The sequence below is a fragment of the Bos mutus genome, chromosome 6, assembly GCF_027580195.1.
Source record: "Bos mutus isolate GX-2022 chromosome 6, NWIPB_WYAK_1.1, whole genome shotgun sequence".
NCBI lineage: Eukaryota > Metazoa > Chordata > Mammalia > Artiodactyla > Bovidae > Bos > Bos mutus.
In genome coordinates this window covers 38,694,134-38,713,249 of record NC_091622.1, presented here as the reverse complement: position 1 = coordinate 38,713,249, position 19,116 = coordinate 38,694,134, and positions in this window count along the sequence as shown.

Here is a 19,116-nt window from a genome sequence, read left to right as displayed (position 1 = left end):
AGAAGCAAATTTATTAAGCATTACTTAACTGATATTTGTAGCCTAAAAATTAAATTTTTCTCAACCTCACATATACATTCAATAGAATACAATTTTAAATTTTGTTTTGTCAAAAAGGGGCATGTAGACTATGTAGAACTAGAAATAAGAAAACTGGTATCTATCAATAGCAACACATGTAGCTCAGTTAACTGGATAAAAGTGAGTTCACAGTCTATTTCACTATCCATGAAATGCTTTCTTCATATATTTGAAAAATAACAATTTAATAAATCTGAAAGGTAGTTTAATAGGTATTTTCATATAATGCATAATTTACTTTTCTGTTAGTCAAGGCTTTCCACTCACACATCAAAATAAATTATTTTCCACCCACCTTTAACCAAAATATCCCCGCCTTGTTTTCCCAAGGAAAAATTCTACAAATTCATGAAGCACTTCTCAACTGCATTCTTTAATTCATACTCATACCACACTGGAACATATCCAAGAAAGACATGTAAGAAAGAAGAACTAAAATTTTTGTTGCACAATTTCATAAAGTTGAATGAAATATTAGTGTAATCATCTGTATTTCATCTTTTTTTTTACAGTGAGTACATTATGGTATTGGATATTGGGAAGAAGTCCTTTACAAATGTGCAGCTGATTTCATAAATGTATGGAGGTCATAGTGTTTAACATCTACCACCCTTTTGTTTTTCCATTTCCTCTTATTGAGACTTGTGGCTACATCCACATAACCACATGTAGCCCTTTGCCCAATATAGTGAAAATTTAGATCATATTAGTGCAGCACAAGGGCAAAAAAGTGGAAGTTATTATTTGAGGTCACATGAAAAAAGCTAATGAGTTAGGGACCTGAATTTTTCAAATTTCGACTTTGTAATGACACAGACTTTGCTTTTTCTATTTTAATGTTACCTTAAGATGCCTCTCATATGGAGTTGCTCTGTAAATAAGTGTCAAATGTTACATGTGATACTTTCAATATCTTCTTTGTCAGCTAGAAATAGCATTCCTGAGCTATATAATTATAATTGAGTAGAGTTTGATAAAGGGACTGTATTCAAGGTTGTGCAGGGTTTAGAGAATGTAATGTGGTCAGGGCAATACTCCTGCAGCTGATATAGCTGCAAAAATTTCCAACTTTTGCATCTAAAGAAATAAGTGGAGCTGGTATGATTACAGAACCCAGAAAGAGGAACATAGGAGAGTGGCAGAGTTGATAGGAATTATGACCTATGGCAGAAGGACATATTCAACTGGTGAGCCAAGAGGAACAAAGCCAGGGTAGTAGCTTCCTGTACCTTATCCCCCTCCCTCTTTCAGATGTCTGCCTGTGTTTTGCCTAGACCATACCCAAATAGAAGCCAGACAGCAAGATGGGAACACTTGGATGAAGTCCACAGTGACCAGTCTCCTGAGTAGATACCAAGAGCAAGCAGAACATATCAAATACCTCCTACTCCTTCCCTTCTGTAAATTTTAGTACTTAAAACCATATAGCCAACAAGCTACCACTCAGTCCTTCTCCACCACAAATCATGCCTTTTCTAATTAATTATGTTTTAACTGAAAGAAATTGGAATATTTCTACCACCACCATATATTTATAAAGTTAGCTTTATATTTTTAAAGGACTCCTTCCCAACATCCAATTCCACAATGGACACAGTATAAGCAAAGATTAAGGCTTAGATTAATGTATTCTAAAATTTAGCTTATTAGTTAATTTTTTTTTAATCGATAACTTACTCTGGACAAAGCTAAAATGCTCAAAAAGAGGTTATAATAATAGAGCTTCTTTTAACAATTTCATCATTTAGCAGAGAGCAAAGATACATTACCATCCAAGAGAATGTATATGATATTGACAAGGATATGGGTTAATAGAAGACAGGTAAATTAATTTTCCTAGGGAAATCTGTAAATTACTCGTCTAAAATACTGGATTAGATTTGTTTATTAAAAAAATTAAGCAAGAAATACACCTAGTGCAATGGTGAACATGGTGTCAAATTTCAGTCACATATAAGTCAACTTCATGGGAAATGGGAATTCAAAAAGGCTACAGTAAAGCAAAGCAGGCCTTAATAACCATATATCAAATGCCCCAATAACATCACCATATGTCAACCTGAATCTGGCTTTTAGCAGATTGTCCTGCTTACTTGGTAGACTTCCTTTCAGCCCTTCACTTTCACACTGGCATTGCTCCAGGCTGTATTATTTCCTTTCTGTAGTTACTTGGTGAGCTTCCTCATATTGGTCATCAGAAAGTCAATATCCAGAGTAACTTAAAACTTAGCTTGGTAAATACCTTGGTAAAAAAAAAAAAAAAAAAACGGCTTGGTAAATAACTCTTCCTGCCCAACCCCTTAAATAAAAACTTATTTTGATGACCAGTAAAATGAAATGTCCCCCCCCCCGCCACTTTCTTAGTGTAATAGGATGCTATTTGTCACCCTTTCCATTCACTTTTTGTTGTATATGTGCCTATATCTGTGCTATGTGTTAGTCCCTCAGTCATGCATGACTCTTTGCATCTCCATGGGCTGTAGCCCACCAGACTACTCTGTCCATGGGATTCTCCAGGCAAGAATACTGGCGTGGGTTGCCATTTCCTACTCCAGAGGACCTTCCCAACACAGGGATCAAACCTGGGTCTCCTACATTGCAGGCAGACACTTCATCGTCTGTGCCACCAGGGAAGCCCGTATCTTCCTTAGGGACTCAAATATCTTTGCGATCTCTAGCAAATATGACCAATTCAGGTGAGAATAACTACAAATCAATAGCACCTAACCAAAATTTTACCTAGAAAATATCCTAGTAGAATAGCACTGCCTTGCTGTCTTTGTCAAGGCTACTTTGAGGAGTCAATAAGCTGAATGGGAAAATTTGGGAACTAGATATATTTGTACTTAAACTCATTTCATCATCTTACTATCTGTCTAAATTTGGAGCTTTCTAAATTTTCAGGATTTGATTTTACTGCTTGTGGTTTTTCTGTAGGATACCACAGTTTCTTTGAAGGAATAGTACATTCATATATACATACATGGGAGTAAGTAACAAATTTCCCAAACCTGTGTTTTCATCTCAAAAAAAGTTATAACACCTATCTCAGATTTACCGTGAAGTTGAATAAACTTGTGGATATGGATAGGAGAGGGTTGCAAGTGTTAGAAGTACAGTTCAAAGTCCCGTCTTCATTAATAAGGAGGTGCAAATTTATATAGTTTACTCTTTGGCAAAATAGGAGAATAACAGTAACCATCACATTAATTTGTTGTCGATTTTTAACCAGTTGATGGAGTTTAAAAGCTTGCTACAGTATCAGGGTAATAAGCATTCAATACAATTGCTTCTTTACATGGAAGTCTGATAAACATCTGTTTCTTGTGAAAATCCTTGCAATTTCCCTTTAACAGTACTGTAGGAGCAGAATACATCAGGTCACTGTGGGAAAAGGGAAGTTGTTGCTCATTCTTCCTGTTCCTCCCCTCTAATTCCTTTGTGGTTCCCCACACCCTGCCCCCCTTCACTATCTTTTTTTTTTCTTCTTCTCTCTCTAGGAATTGTTTTGTCTAGCAAGAAGCTAAAAAGGATGTGTAGCAAAGAAAGACTTAAAAGTGCCTTTTGGTGACACAGCTTACATGCCAGGGGGAGGCAAGCTGCCACAGAGATCTCAGCCAGCTGCCATGGGAAACTCATACCTGCATAATCAGGCTAGATAAAAGTCAAGAGCTTCCTTCCATGATGCAATGGGCGGGGGCTGGGGCGGGGGCTGAGGGGAAGCCCACATTGAATCACAGCCGGAGAAGGAGAAGAGGAACACAGGGGGAGACCAAAGACTTATTAAAGCTAATTGTGATTGAAAGCCATGGAAGGATTCAGTGGTATCTGAGGAGCACATGAAATGACTGGACCTGGAGCCTGCAAATGATGGCAGAGAGAAAGCCTGTGTGAGCTAGTGTTTCTGTGTCAAGGATGCAGTTTAAATAAAGAAAAAAAAACTTAATAAGTTTAATAACCATTATCTCCACCCCACCACCCCACCCCCAGGTAAAGTTCCTGTGGCTAAGCTGCAGGTCACAGAAAGCTTGCTCTGCAGATTTTCTTGCTGGATCACCTGTGGACCAGGATATGTGTTTGAACACCATGCTCACACTCCAGCATGATTTCTCTGTACTTATTTTTTGATATTGATGTATTACATAACCTGCACTTGTTTAATATTCTAGCTGTTTCTCAAGAGAATACATCAATAGATAAAAGAAAAGCCCATGAGACTGTTTAAATGGGAAAAGGGTAAGAGAATCAAAAGTGTGAGTTAAAAGGAAAAACAAAGCAAAGTAATATAAAAAAAGAAATATATATTTATATAAGCTATAAATATCTATAGATATATAAATACATCTATATTACTTTTTTTTTCCTTCTGTGAAAAGACATTTGATGATAGTCTTTTCGAGGTATGCTGATCAAGGGAAAGGTATGCCCAAGACAGGCGGTAACCTAATAAGCTTTGTTGGGTGGTCCTTGGACAGGGTTTCATGGGAGGAGGAGTCCCCTAAGGGACCACCATTCAGAGAGGGGAAGAGCAAGAGAGCTCCTGGGAGATAGAAGGATCCAGAAGGGGTTCACATGTTGAGGGGGTGTTGCCCAGCAGCAGGTGGAACTCTCTGGGTCAGAGACCTTGGAAAGATAGTGTGGGAGTCATAACTCCAGGATCTCTCTTATCAATGGCCAGCACATGTGAGGTGAGGTTTCACTGGTTATGCAAAGGAAAGAGACTCTACGTGTCTAAAAATGCACTTGCTGAGTTATTTCAAAAATAGTTGGATGTGTAAAAATTTCAGCTTGGGGCCCTCATGCATTTGAGCTAACCAGTCTCAGCCTGCAGTGAAGAAATAATACCTATAGCTTAATATATGAAGGCCATCTTTGGCTCATTATATGAGATAGTCCTATCAGGTGTTCTATGTATAGATATCAGGTTGGCCAAAAAATTCACTTGGGTTTTTCCGTACCACCTTACAGAAAAATGTGAATGAAATTTTGGCCAACATGATATTACCAGAGTTACTGAGAGTGTGGCCTGGGATATGTCCTCAGATAATACTCTACTCTGTCATGGACCTTGAAATTGCATATATAGGCACCCGGGAGCAAGGGATGCGTGAGGAGCTCATCTACAAAGTCTACATCTTTTGTGTTCCCTTTTAGTCCATTCTTACACCAATAACTTATATAAAGACACAGTGGGAATGACAGTGTGTTTTGATAAAGGCACAGATAAATCTGAACATCCTAGGAATCCAGAGCCTCACTTGTCCTTTTCTAAAATGGAGTAGGTAAGCCCTAAGGGGAAACTGAGGTGTCCATTTCAATTTATAGAACTGAATGTTTGTATACAATGTGGATGTCATTTGTATGCAAGACTCTCTGCAGGAAGCAAAGATGAGTAAAGCAGCCACTGTTTTCAAGTCCTGCAAGCAAACAGACATGAAATAAGCGTGGAATCACTCATTTACTTATCTATTCACTAAGAAACTAGATTCTGAGCCTATATTCTGTGTTAGGTACTATTCTAGTTTCTAAGTCATCAGGTAGTGATGCATACTATAAAGAAGATTGAAAGAGATTGTCAGAGACTGTTTTGGCTAAGGTCTTTGGGTTTGAGAAGACTTAGCATTTACAGCAGGGCTTCCCTGGTGCCTCAGTGGTAAAGAATCTGCCTGCAATGCAGGAGACCTGGGTTCCATCCCTGGGTTGGGAAGATCCTCTGGAGGAGGGCATGGTAACCCACTCCAGTATTCTTGCCTGGAGAATTCCATGCACAGAGGAGTTTGGCGAGCTGCAGTCCATAGTGTCGCATAGAGTTGGACAGAACAGAAGCGACGAAGCAGCAGCTGCACTTACAGCACCAAATAACTACTTAATAATAATGAAATAGGCACCCCCAAAATGAAAAAACAGTATGTTTTAGGTCTTACAGGAATTACTGAGTAGGCTAGAGTTAGAATCTATCTTTCAAATATGAGTCAGTGCTTACTAAATACTTATAGGAAAATGAAGAGAAAAGAGGAAGCAAAGGGAAGTGAGAGGTATGGCAAGTCTAAGGTAAGGTCGGGAAAACTCCAGTTCAGATGGTGCATAAAGTCAGATCAGTGGCATAGGGATGGAAATAAAGATTGAGACGGTGAGCTAGGAAATACTGGGCTAAGCAGTTTGCCTTCAATTTCCTAGGCAACAGGAAAACTTTGCTTGAATATGTATTCAACTCTCACTGCAAAATAAAACAATTGACAATCTCCATATACATTCTTATTCATTATTTAACTCATTCAACCTTTATGGAACACCTGCCATGTGACAGGCACCTTGATAAGACCTGTCCATGGGAACCCACAGCCTAGTGGGGCAGCACACACTAATAGCTATTACATCGATTGAACATGACAAGTGCTGTAATAGCACTCCCTCTCCTCTCCATTCCTCCTCCTCTTTTCCACCTGTGATTGAGCATGAATGCAATGTTAACCAGAACTCACAGGCAAAGCACCTAATCCAGTTTTGTGGACAGGGCTAGAGAACCTATACAACTGAAGGCAAGTTAATTCTTGAAAAAACAGAACTTTACCAAGAAAAAAAGCAATAATAAATAGAAAATGAGCTTATCTTAGATACTCATCCAAACAACAATGATTTTAGTGTATGATATAGAGTCAATGACTTCCCTGGTGGCTCAGCTGGTAAAAAATCCACCTGCAATGCAGGAGACCCAGGTTGGATTCCTGGGAAGATCCGCCAGAGAAGAGATAGGCTACCCACTCCAGTATTCTTGAGCTTCCGTGGTGGCTCAGCTGGTAAAGAATCTGCCTGCAATACAGGAGATTTGGATTTGATCCCTGGGTTGGGAAGATCCCCTGGAGGAGAGCATCACAACCCACTCCAGTATTCTTAGCTGGAGAATCCCCATGCACAGAAGAGCCTGAAGGACTACAGTCCATAGGGTCCCAAAGTGTCAGACACGACTGAGCGACTAAGCATAGCAGAGTACATAGAATCAATGTTATTTTATCCTGCAATTTTTGTGCTCCTGAATGCTAATGATAGTGGTCTTGTTGTATTTCAATAAGATTCTTGCTGACTGAAGTAATATCTCTCTGCTCCAAAGTAAAATCTGATTAACTCATATTTATCCTTTAAGACCCAACTCAAACATCCTTTCTCCTTTAAAGCTTATCTCTGAAGAATTAATTACTCTTCATTCCTGGACCCACATAGCTCACTGCACTTCCCTCATCCCTAAAGCAGCTGACACACAGCTATTTTGTCATTGTTGCTTTGCATCTGTTCCTGTGTACTCTAAATTCTGTACAACTCAAAACACAGGAGTTCTTTGTTTAACTCCATTTCCCCACTGTACCACCTTAAACAGGGTAGGTGGATTAAATGAATGAAAGAATTCTGAAATGCCTCCAGAAAAACTGTTAAATCATTTCAGCATGTTTTATATCAATTATGTTTAGTTGTACATTGATTCTTTAACAAACCTTAAGACATGGGGCACCTTTAACTACAGGTCTCAATTACTAACAGTGTGTTATTCAATTATGGACACTGTGCATGGCACAGAAAAAATGCACAATAAATATTTCCTTAATGATTTAAACTCAATGAACCAGATGCCTTATTTTGCTAATTATTTTTTAGGAAAAAAAGGCTTCCTTCTCTAGTAAACTACCTAACTACTCTGTGAGGAATTTTTAATGTTCAGAAATGAATACTTATAAACTCTTGTCACTTGAGTTTGAATACCTGCTTCATTTATTTCTGTTTCTCCCGTGATGTTGCTTTGATTTCTTCCTGTTTTCCTCCAGTAGCTTCATTGATTTGTCTCAGCCCACTGTGATGCTCTCACATGCTCTGTTCTTTTATCAGGTTTCTTTGTTTGCTTGAGTTTCTAATCTTATCATAAATCCAGTACGCAGAGATTCCAACTGATATTGCTTTCAGGGTATTTTAAATATAGGGCACATATAATTGACGATAGGTTCAAGAAAGGATAACTGCAAAGAACTGCAGGTCTGCCAACTGCAGAGAGATCAATTTAAACTGAACTCTAGAGGTAACAGAGCTAATTTCAAGCATAGCTACTTTGCTAGGCTCATGCTGATGATGCAATTTGAAGAAATTTTGGTATAGATTCCTTATCTAAACTAATTTCAGAAACAGACTGGACAGTTAAGGAGAATCTGAAACTGCTATGTGATAGTCACAGTAATTGGATACTTTAAAATTTTAATATTGTCTCCATTCTAGAGATAAGGAAAATGAAGATCATAGAAGTTAAGCAATTGGCCCAAGACTACAGGTAGGTGATAGAATTCCAGCTGACTATTAAAAATCCTAAAAGATGATGCTCTTAAAGTGCTGCACTCAATATGCCAGCAAATTGGGAAAACTCAGTTAGTGACCATAGGCCTGGAAAAGACCAGTTTTCATTTCAATCACAAAGAAGGGCAATGCTAAATAATGTTCAAACTATCCTACAACTGCGCACATCTCACAGGCTAGCGAGGTAATGCTCAAAATCCTTCAAGCTAGGCTTCAACAATATGTGAGGCAAGAACTTCCACGTATAAAAGATGGATTTAGAAAAGGCAGAGGAACCAGAGATTAAATTGCCAACATCCACTGGATCATTGAAAAGCAAAAGAATTCCAGAAAAACATCTACTTCTGCTTCATTGACTATGATAATGCCTTTAACTGTGTGAATCACAACAAACTGTGGAAAATTCTTAAAAAGATGGAAATACCAGAACACCTTACCTGCCTCCTGAGAAATATGTATGCAGGTCAAGAAACAACAGTTAGAACTGGACATGGAACAACAGACTGGTTCCAAAGGTGTACATCAAGGCTGTGTATTGTCATGTGAAATTCCATGCTGCATGAATCACAAACTGGAATCAAGATTTCTGGGAGAAATATCAACAACTTCATGTATGCAGATGATACCACCCTAATGGCAGAAACCAAAGAGAAACTAAAGAGCCTCTTGAAGAAGGTGAAAGAGGAGAGTGAAAAAGCTGGCTTAAAATTCAACGTGGCAAATAGATGGGGAAAAAAATGAAAACAGTGACAGAATTTAGTTTCTTGGGCTCCAAAATTACTGCAGATGGTGACTGCAGCCAGTAAATTAAAAGGCGACTGCAGCCTTTTTTAATTTTCTAGGTTTGAAAAAATATGACACACCTAGACAGCATATTAAAATGCAGAGACATCACTTTGCTGACAAAGGTCTGTGTAGTCAAAGCTATAGTTTTTCCAGTAGTCATGTACAGATGTGAGAGTTAGACCATAAAGAAGGCTGAATGCTGAAGAACTGATACTTTTGAATTGTGGTGCTGGAGAAGACCCTTGAGAGTCTCTTAGACAGCAAGGAGATCAAACCAGTGAAGTCTAAAGGAAATCAACCCTGAATATTCACTGGAAGTAGTAATGCTGAAGCTGAAGCTCCAATACTTTGGTTACCTAATGCAAAAAGCCAATTCATTAGAAAAGACCTGATGTTGGGATAGATTATGGACAGAAAGAGAAGGGGACGATAGAGGATGAGATGGTTGGATGGCATCACTGATTCAATGCACATGAATTTGAGCAAACTCTGGGAGATGGTGAAGACAGTGAAGTCTGGTGTATTTCAGTCTATGGGGTTGCAAAGAGTCAGACAGGACTTAGTGACTAAACAACAACACAGGTAAGTAAGGCAAAGCATGAACCTGTACGTAAATTTATCCTTGAACCATCTTATCTACCCTTTTCTATGTCTTGTTCTATACTTGGGGCACACATCACTGGGCAGAGTAATCTGGGAATATTGCATTTCTTTTTTAACCAGAATTTAAAAATTCAAAATAAATTGTCAAAACTCCCTGAATTAATTAACCAACATAATTTTTGTTTTTGTTCTAAATTTGATGATCATTCTTAAGAGGACTCAACTGAAGTCTTAAGATACAGATCTTATCTCAAAGTTGTAGTAATATTTTAATGATTTGGTTACATCACCTTACCCCTCTGAATATTGACCTTTTAATATCTTCCAAGACTACTTCTCAGGATCATGGTCATCAAATAAAAATAATACTTTACACACTATAAATCAGCAACCCATATTTCTTTGAAATAAATATTTGTAAAATCATTCTTATGCACAATGAACCACATATGGTTTTTCTGGAAGTACAAAGATTTAGTTCTCCCACTCATGAAATCTGTTATTAGCAGGTAGAATATAATAAAAAAGGGAGTATTTTTAGATGTGTGTCCACATTTCAGGTTTTTCACTTAGTGGCTATTAACCTTGGGACAAGCAGACCTTGCTTTATTGCCCTTCCCAGATGTTGAACTTTTTTACAGATGTTTTGTTAAAAGTTTATGTTAAACCTGCATCAAGCAAATCTATGGATGCTACTTTTCCAATAGCTTATGTTCTATGTTTGTTTCATGTCTGCAACACATATAGGTAATTCTTAAAATTATTTCAAATTTTTCATCATTATTATATGTACTATGATTATCCCTGATCAGTGATCATTGATGTTACTTTTGATGCAAAAGGATTATGACTCAATGTTTAAATGATAGTATTTTTTAGCAACAAAATTTTTGAGATACACATTTTTTAGACAATAATATTGCATAAAATACACTACAGTATAAACATAATTTTTATATGCACTAGGAAACCAACAAATTCCTGTGACTCACTTTATTGTAGTTGTCTGAAACTGCATCTATAATATCTCCATGGTGTGCCTGTATATCTGAAGAGCCAGGTCCACATTTTTTCAGATTACCTGTATGGACATATTTCCCCTTTCCTGAAATGGACACAAAGACATTGCTCAAGAAAGTTTGCTTTGACTCAGCAAATGCGGGAGGCCCAGGTTCAACCCCTGGGTCAGGAAGATCCTCTGAGAAGGAAATGGCAACCCACTCCAGTATTCTTGCCTGGAAAATCCCATGGATGAAGGAGCGTGGTAGGCTACAGTCCATGGGGTCACAAAGAGTCAGACACAACTGAGCGGTTTCACTTTCACTTTCTTTTCAATCTACTGTATTGTCCTACTCAAATCACTGCTGGTTCAAAAATCAAAGTTTTATCTTTTTTATTTAAGATGAAGCAATGAATATCTTATTTGAAAAGTATTTCTTATAATTTTTAAGAAATAAACATTTCTTAAAGATAGCTAAGGCTGACTTATGCTTTCTTCTTTGTGGGTCTTTTTGCAAAGTGTGAGAATATATTAAAATTTATCATATCACTATTATGACTATCATATCATATCACTACTAACTAAAATGATGTGCAACTGGTGTACTTTCCTAGTCATGATATATTCAGCATATATTTAATTTCAATCAAATTGAATGTAAGTTATTTTTATTTGCATTGCTAGCAAGCAATTTTTCCCATATCCTAGAGTTTAAGGGTTAATTTACTTAACCTAACTTAATCTGTATCAATTAATTCCATCTCTCAAATTAACAAGTACATATTGTTTCAACTTGGTGAGATATTTTTATATCTTGATTTTACTACCCAGCCACTTTAGCTTTTCTTTCCAGCTCTAACATTCACAACATTGTACACTGTATAGCTATATATTTTAGTAAGTTGTGATACATATCTGACTGGGACACAAGTAAGTAAACATCCTTGTAAACTCAATGGACTTTTCCAGAAAATGTCAATAAACAGAAAACTAAACAATAAACTTTTAAGTCTTTCTTGTTGGTTATGTCAGAATAATTTCTTCCTTTTTCTTATAGCATTATATTAGATATACTGAACATACAAAGTTCAAAGACATTACGAAAGAGTCTCTGGTGCTCACTATACTTTATTCATGAAGCCCTTGAAGACTATTCTGTTAGGAAAAGACTCTGATGCGTCAAGTCCCTTTAGAGCCATCGAGACCCACTGCACACAGGACCTAGAGTTTAGTCTCAAACCAAAAATGCAGTCATCCCCAGATGATGTTCTGTTACTTTGAGGAATTGATACCAGCAGCACACATGACTAATCCATGAGAATCCCCTCAGTTCTCAGGCTTCCAAGTCTCAGGGAATGTGAATCTTTCCCACTGGGATTAAGATATCAACACATTCTCTTTTCCCCTGGCTTCTTCAGCCTCTAACCTTATCCATTCCCATCATATCTGACCTACATATTTGGGTGTCCTATTTTCTAAAAATCTAACATTTCTGTCACACTCACAAAACCATTCACATTAAACAAAAGAAAACCAAACAAAAACAATCAAAGAATCAAAGAACTCAAAACATGGTAGGACACTAAAGCCTGGATAAGCACTATTTTTCTAAAAAAGAAAGAAAAGAAAGAAAGATACATTTTAATACATTTGTCTCCAGCAGCAGGAAGAAGAGACGGAAATTTTTATCTTAATCTTTTACCTTCTTTTGAAAATAATCCAATTACATTTCTGTAAGGATCCCCTTGACAACCATATCTCAGGTGCTATTGTTCCTATTCTAAGTTTTCATTTCTAGGATAGACAGGGGTAGTTAGATAAATATTTGCAGAAAAATTAATTATTTAACATAGTTTTTGTAATGGGAATAATGTTGAATAGTTCATATTTTAATTAATCTAGAGTTAGCATTTTAATATTAACCTAAAATGTTTCTTCAACTGTATACCTAAGAGACCATATTATAGACATTGTTTTCTCCTGTTTTTTTTTTTTTCCTTTCATCAAATAACATCCCACTGGCATCTTTCCATTTTACTGTACACACTGCAACTTTGTCTTAAAAATGCAAGTATTTTACAGTGTACTTTTCCCTTCATCTATTTATGGATATTTAAGTTGGTCCAATTTTTTACCATTACAAAATAGCCCAACTATAGATGTCTTTTTATATAAATTGTTCTAGATCTCTATTAATATCTCAGTAGGATTAATTCCTAACCATAAAATAGATATCTGAAAGAGTATATGCATCTTAAAATTTCAGGGACTTCCTAAATGCTGTCACAATATATTGTTCCAATTATATATTCAGCGATAGTGTGTGAGTCTTCTCCTTTTCCTTCTGCTCTAATAACTCTGGATATTCTAAGAATTTTGAATTTTTTTCTCCAATGTAACATGTGAAAGGTGGTAAATATGTTTTTATTTAATCACTGAGGAGCTGAGTGTTTACGTTATGTGTTATGTATACTCCTTTTCCTTTGAATTGCTTTTTCACATCCTCACTCAACATGGATTTATGTTTTATTTTACAATATTTTCTATAATTTGCATTTTAAGTGAAATTATAAAACCTTTATAGATTTTGTAGATGAATAAACTCAGAATTAAATAAATTAGATAATTTGCTCATGTCTGTACAATCTTCATCTAGTTTCTTTGCTTGACTTTATAGCTATGATATTAATGATTACACTGAATTATTTCCATAGCATCCTTTCCAGGATTTATATTCTTCACATAAAAATCCATTACCCCTAAACCTTGTTTAAACATAAATCATATCAAAATAGCAGAAATTTGCAGGCATATAAACATACATTGTTTTCCTTATGAATAGCTATATAGAAAAATGAAGTAACGGAGGTCCTTTCTTCATTACAATTAACTGTTATGTTGGGCAATCGAAACTCAATGAGTAATTTCTAAAGTAAATGTACTTGTCCATAAATGTTCTATCTCTCTCCTTTGACCTACTATACAGTTGCCATGGAAATGAGACTGTTTCTTTAGTATGTTACATATGTTTAAAAAAGTATTTTTTCTTAGGTGTTCATTGGTTGTATATTTTTTAAAATATACACATTTATTTGTAGAAATCTGAAAATACTTAAAACCAAAGAAGAGTTGTGCTAATTACTGATTTTCTATATTCAGCTCAATATAAAATATGTTGATAAGGGAGTAAAAGAGATAATTATGTTTTTTACACTTTCAAAGAAGTAAGCTGACTGATAGGAACTGATGATTATCTTCCAGTTTAGTGTGTATTTTCTTTCATCTTTTAGGTTCTATGAAGCAATACCTAATTTAAAGTTTAATATCTTTCCTCTGTTCTCATATGCAGCAGATGGCCCAGGAAACTACCTCCTACTATCTAATTCCTTAGTGACATTTATTATTCATCAGAAAGGAAGTTAGGAAACATTATCTTTCCAATTCCTGGCTTGCTTAGTCAAATAGATTACAGAAAATATCCTGTAGTTAGCGAAGGGATTCTATTTAAACCCATAAAAGCATTAAAAAGTAAAAACTAGTGGCCACTCATTGGAGATACTTGACTATTGTTCTGCCACACAGAACACTTCCTGGGAAAATGTATCTAATAAGAAACAAATGACAACTGCTTTTGCAACAAAGCTTAGCTTCCGGAGATATTAAATTCTGATCCACAGAAGTCTGGCCAATGATGAGCCTCTTGCTCATCTCTACTGGCCGTCAATCCCTCCATGTATCTAACTAGAGATCTTAGATGCAGGTCAAGGAAAATAAGTTGACTACAGATCCCAAATGAACTTTGAATCTTAGTGTTATTATCACATGTGTTTTTAAAGACAATACCAAAAGAGAAGTAGCTTGGTGGATATATTACATCCAGACATTTTCTGATGCAAAGGCAAAAACCTGACTCTTGCTGGCTTAAATGAAAGGGAATTTTGTTGATTTCTACAACAGCCAAGATCAAAACTAATTCTAGTTTCAGATTCTGCTGAATTTAGTAACTCAAATAAGATCATCAGTGCTCAGTTGATTTTCCCCCCATATCTCTTATTTCCTGAGACTGTCTATTTTCATGGAGCTTTCTTCTTAAAGTAAAGTGTTAGTCACTCAGTCATGTCTGATTCTGCGACCGCATGGACTGTAGCCCACCAGGCTCCTCTGTCCATGGAATTCTCCAGGCAAGAATACTGGAGTGGGTAGCCATTCCCTTCTCCAGGGGATCTTCCCCACCCAGGGATTGAACCTGTGTCTCATGCATTGCAGGCAGTTTCTCTACCATTTGAACTACAGGGAAGCCTTCTCAAAATAACGTGAGAGCAACAGCAATGTGAAGACTGGGTTCTGTTATATGCTGCTGCTGCTAAGTCGCTTCAGTCGTGTCCGACTCTGTGCAACCCCATAGACAGCAGCCCATCAGGCTCCCCCGTCCCTGGGATTCTCCAGGCAAGAATACTGGAGTATTTCCTCCTTCTCCAATGCATGAAAGTGAAAAGTGAAAGTGAAGTCGCTCAGTCGTGTCCGACAACTGTAAAAGAAAGGAAACACCTTTCTCCTCATGCCAGTAAAACAACCATGATTGCCTCTGACTGGATAAGCATTTTTCATGTGATCTTTTCTGAATTAATGATTGAGTCCAACTGGATTATATGATCTGGTTAATTTAGGGCTAAGATGCACACCCATCCTTGAAACTCCAGAGAGCATTGCTACCTCTCCACTCTAATTTCCTTTGAGATGTCTTTTTGGACACCTAAGCTATTCACAGTCTATATTTAATAGATATATTTTCCAATATATACTCCTGCTATTCATTCCTAATTATTCCATTGTGAAAAGACAACTTTAAATGCATTCAGACTTGGTTTTGATGCAGAATATGATCTATCCATCAAATGTCTCATGTATACATCAGAAGAATATGTACTCTGTTGTTGAGTGGAGTGTATTTTAAATGTAAATTTAGTTATTTAATAGCTTTGTTCAAATCTGTAACATTTTTACTGATTTTCTACATATTTCTTCTACCATACCTGTGGATTTTATCTATTTCTGTTTTTTCACTCAAGTTCTCTCATGTCATTTGAAGCAAACACATTTAGAATTGATACATACTCTTTACTAAAATAATCTATGTATCATCATAAATGTTTTTCCTTATTTCTGGCAATATTTCTTTTTCTGAAATTTAGTTTTCTGATTGAATTATTTTTATACCTTCTATTTATCTCCTTATCATGACCATGTTTTCCTCCATCTTATTAAACACATGCAGCATTTTAATAGTTGTCATAATGTCTGTATCTTCTAGTTTCATCACAAATTGCATTTCTGGGTTTGTGTCTACTGAGTATTTGCTTTCCTGTTAAATGGATCATATTTTCCTATTTCTTTGTGTACCTGATATTCTTACTGTATGCTAGAATTGTAAACTTTTATGTTGTTGGTTGATGGGTATTTCTTAGTCCTTTAAATTATGTTTTATTTTATCCTTGGAATTTGTTTGATTATTTCAAGGCATTCAGGTTGGGTCCACAGCAGCTTTCATTCAACAGCTAAGTTAACCTCCTGACTAAAGCAATACCCTTGTGAGAATTCTAGCTCATATCTCATTTATTACTACATCTTTCTACCACATTGGTGAAAAGGCTAATTTTTCCAATTCATATCATAGGCACAAGAACTTATTCTGTCTGCTCTTTTCAGGTGCTTTCCCCTGGGTCTCTGAGAATTTGCTTTCTCACAGTCACTGATCAATATCAGTCAGATTGTCTGGGAGACCCCTCCATGAGTCTCCAGAGTTCTCCCAAAGATAGGTCTTATTTTTTGTTTCCTTTTCAAAGAACAGAGTCCTATTCTTCCAGTGTTCCAGGCCTAAAAATGGTTGTCACACCTACTGTAAAAATAATATTGTACATTCAGTGACTTAAACAAAAAAAGGTTTATTTACTGCTCACATTATAGTTCAAGGCAGCGATATTGGGTCCCGCGGTTCTCTTGAACATCTGGTCCCAAGACAATCAGGTTTCCTCCTTTTTCCTGTGTAGATGCTCTAATACTTTCTAGCCTTCTTTTAAGTTCTCTGTATTCAGTTGGCATGAGAATGAAAAGAGAAAGCAAGGAAATTTTGATGGGGCAAGTTTACAAGTGTTCTATTTCACTACTTTCCACATTCCTTCAAAATGAACTCAGTCATATAGTCCCAACAAATTGCAAGAGACGCCAGGAAATGTTACCTAGCTATATGACTATGGTAGTTCAGTACAACAGAAATAAAACACAAGACACATATATAACTATAAATTTTCTAGAAGCCATATTACAAAGTAAAAAGGAACAGACAAGACCACCTTTAATAATATACTTTATTTAGACAAATTTATTCAGTTAGACCAATTGAATATATAGGCCATTATATTCAAAATAGTATCATTTCAACATATATTCACTATAAAGTTATTAGCAGGTTTTACATCTTTTCCATACCAAGATTTCAAAATTTAATGTATATTTAATATACTTCCAGCATATTTAAATTCAGGTGTCAAATTTTAATCATGTTCAAACGCTATTTGTAGTTCATAAAATTTGCAATTAGGGAGTATATTTACATACCCAAGTTCTTTCAAACATACTTAAAATTTTATAATAACTAAATTGAGTTTTTTTCTTTTTAAAAAATTAAAGTAAAAAATAAATTCATAGTTTAGTTCTTCAGTCATCCTAGCTACATTTTAAGTGATCAATAATCACATGTGGCTATGGGATACAGTCGCTCAATTGTGTCCAACTCTTTGCGACCCCATGAATCGCAGCAAGCCAGGCCTCCCTGTCCATCAACAACTCCGGGAGTTCACTGAGACTCACGTCCATCGAGTCAACGATGCCATCCAGCCACCTCATCCTCTGTCGACCCCTTCTCCTCCTGCCCCCAATCCCTCCCAGCATCAGAGTCTTTTCCAATGAGTCAACTCTTCGCATGAGGTGGCCAAAGTACTGGAGTTTCAGCTTTAGCATCATTCCTTCCAAAGAAATCCCAGGGCTGATCTCCTTCAGAATGGACTGGTTGGATCTCCTTGCAGTCCAAGGGACTCTCAAGAGTCTTATCCCAACACCACAGTTCAAAAGCATCAATTCTTCGGCGCTCAGCCTTCTTCACAGTCCAACTCTCACATCCATACATGACCACTGGAAAAACCATAGCCTTGACTAGATGGACCTTTGTTGGCAAAGTAATGTCTCTGCTTTTCAATATGCTATCTAGGTTGGTCATAACTTTCCTTCCAAGGAGTAAGCGTCTTTTAATTTCATGGCTGTAGTCACCATCTGTAGTGATTTTGGAGCCCAGAAAAATAAAGTCTGACACTGTTTCCACTGTTTCCCCATCTATTTCCCATGAAGTGATGGGACCGGATGCCATGATCTTCGTTTTCTGAATGTTGAGCTTTAAGTCAACTTTTTCACTCTCCACTTTCACTTTCATCAAGAGGCTTTTCAGTTCCTCTTCACTTTCTGCCATAAGGGTGGTGTCATCTGCATATCTGAAGTTATTGATATTTCTCCTGGCAATCTTGATTCCAGCTTGTGTTTCTTCCAGTCCAGCGTTTCTCATGATGTACTCTGCATGTAAGTTAAATAAACAGTGTGACAATATACAGCCTTGACAAACTCCTTTTCCTATTTGGAACCAGTCTCTTGTTCCATGTCCAGTTCTAACTGTTGCTTCCTGACCTGCATACAAATTTCTCAAGGGGCAGATCAGGTGGTCTGGTATTCCCATCTCTTGAAGAATTTTCCACAGTTTATTGTGATCCACACAGTCAAAGGCTTTGGCATAGTCAAGAAAGCAGAAATAGATGCTTTTCTGGAACTCTCTTGCTTTTTCTATGATCCAGCAGATGTTGGCAATTTGATCTCTGGTTCCTCTGCCTATTCTAAAACCAGCTTGAACATCTGGAAGTTCGTGGTTCACATATTGCTGAAGCCTGGCTTGGAGAATTTTGAGCATTACTTTACTAGAGTGTGAGATGAGTGCAATTGTGCGGTAGTTTGAGCATTCTTTGGCATTGCCTTTCCTTGGGATTGAAATGAAAACTGACCTTTTCCAGTCCTGTGGTCACTGGTGAGTTTTCCAAATTTGCTGGCATATTGAGTGCAGCATTTTCACAGCATCATCTTTCAGGATTTGGAATAGTTCAACTGGAATTCCATCACCTCCTCTAGCTTTGTTCATAGTGATGCTTTCTAAGGCCCACTTGACTTCACATTCCAGGATGTCTGGCTCTAGGTCAGTGATCACACCATTGTGATTATCT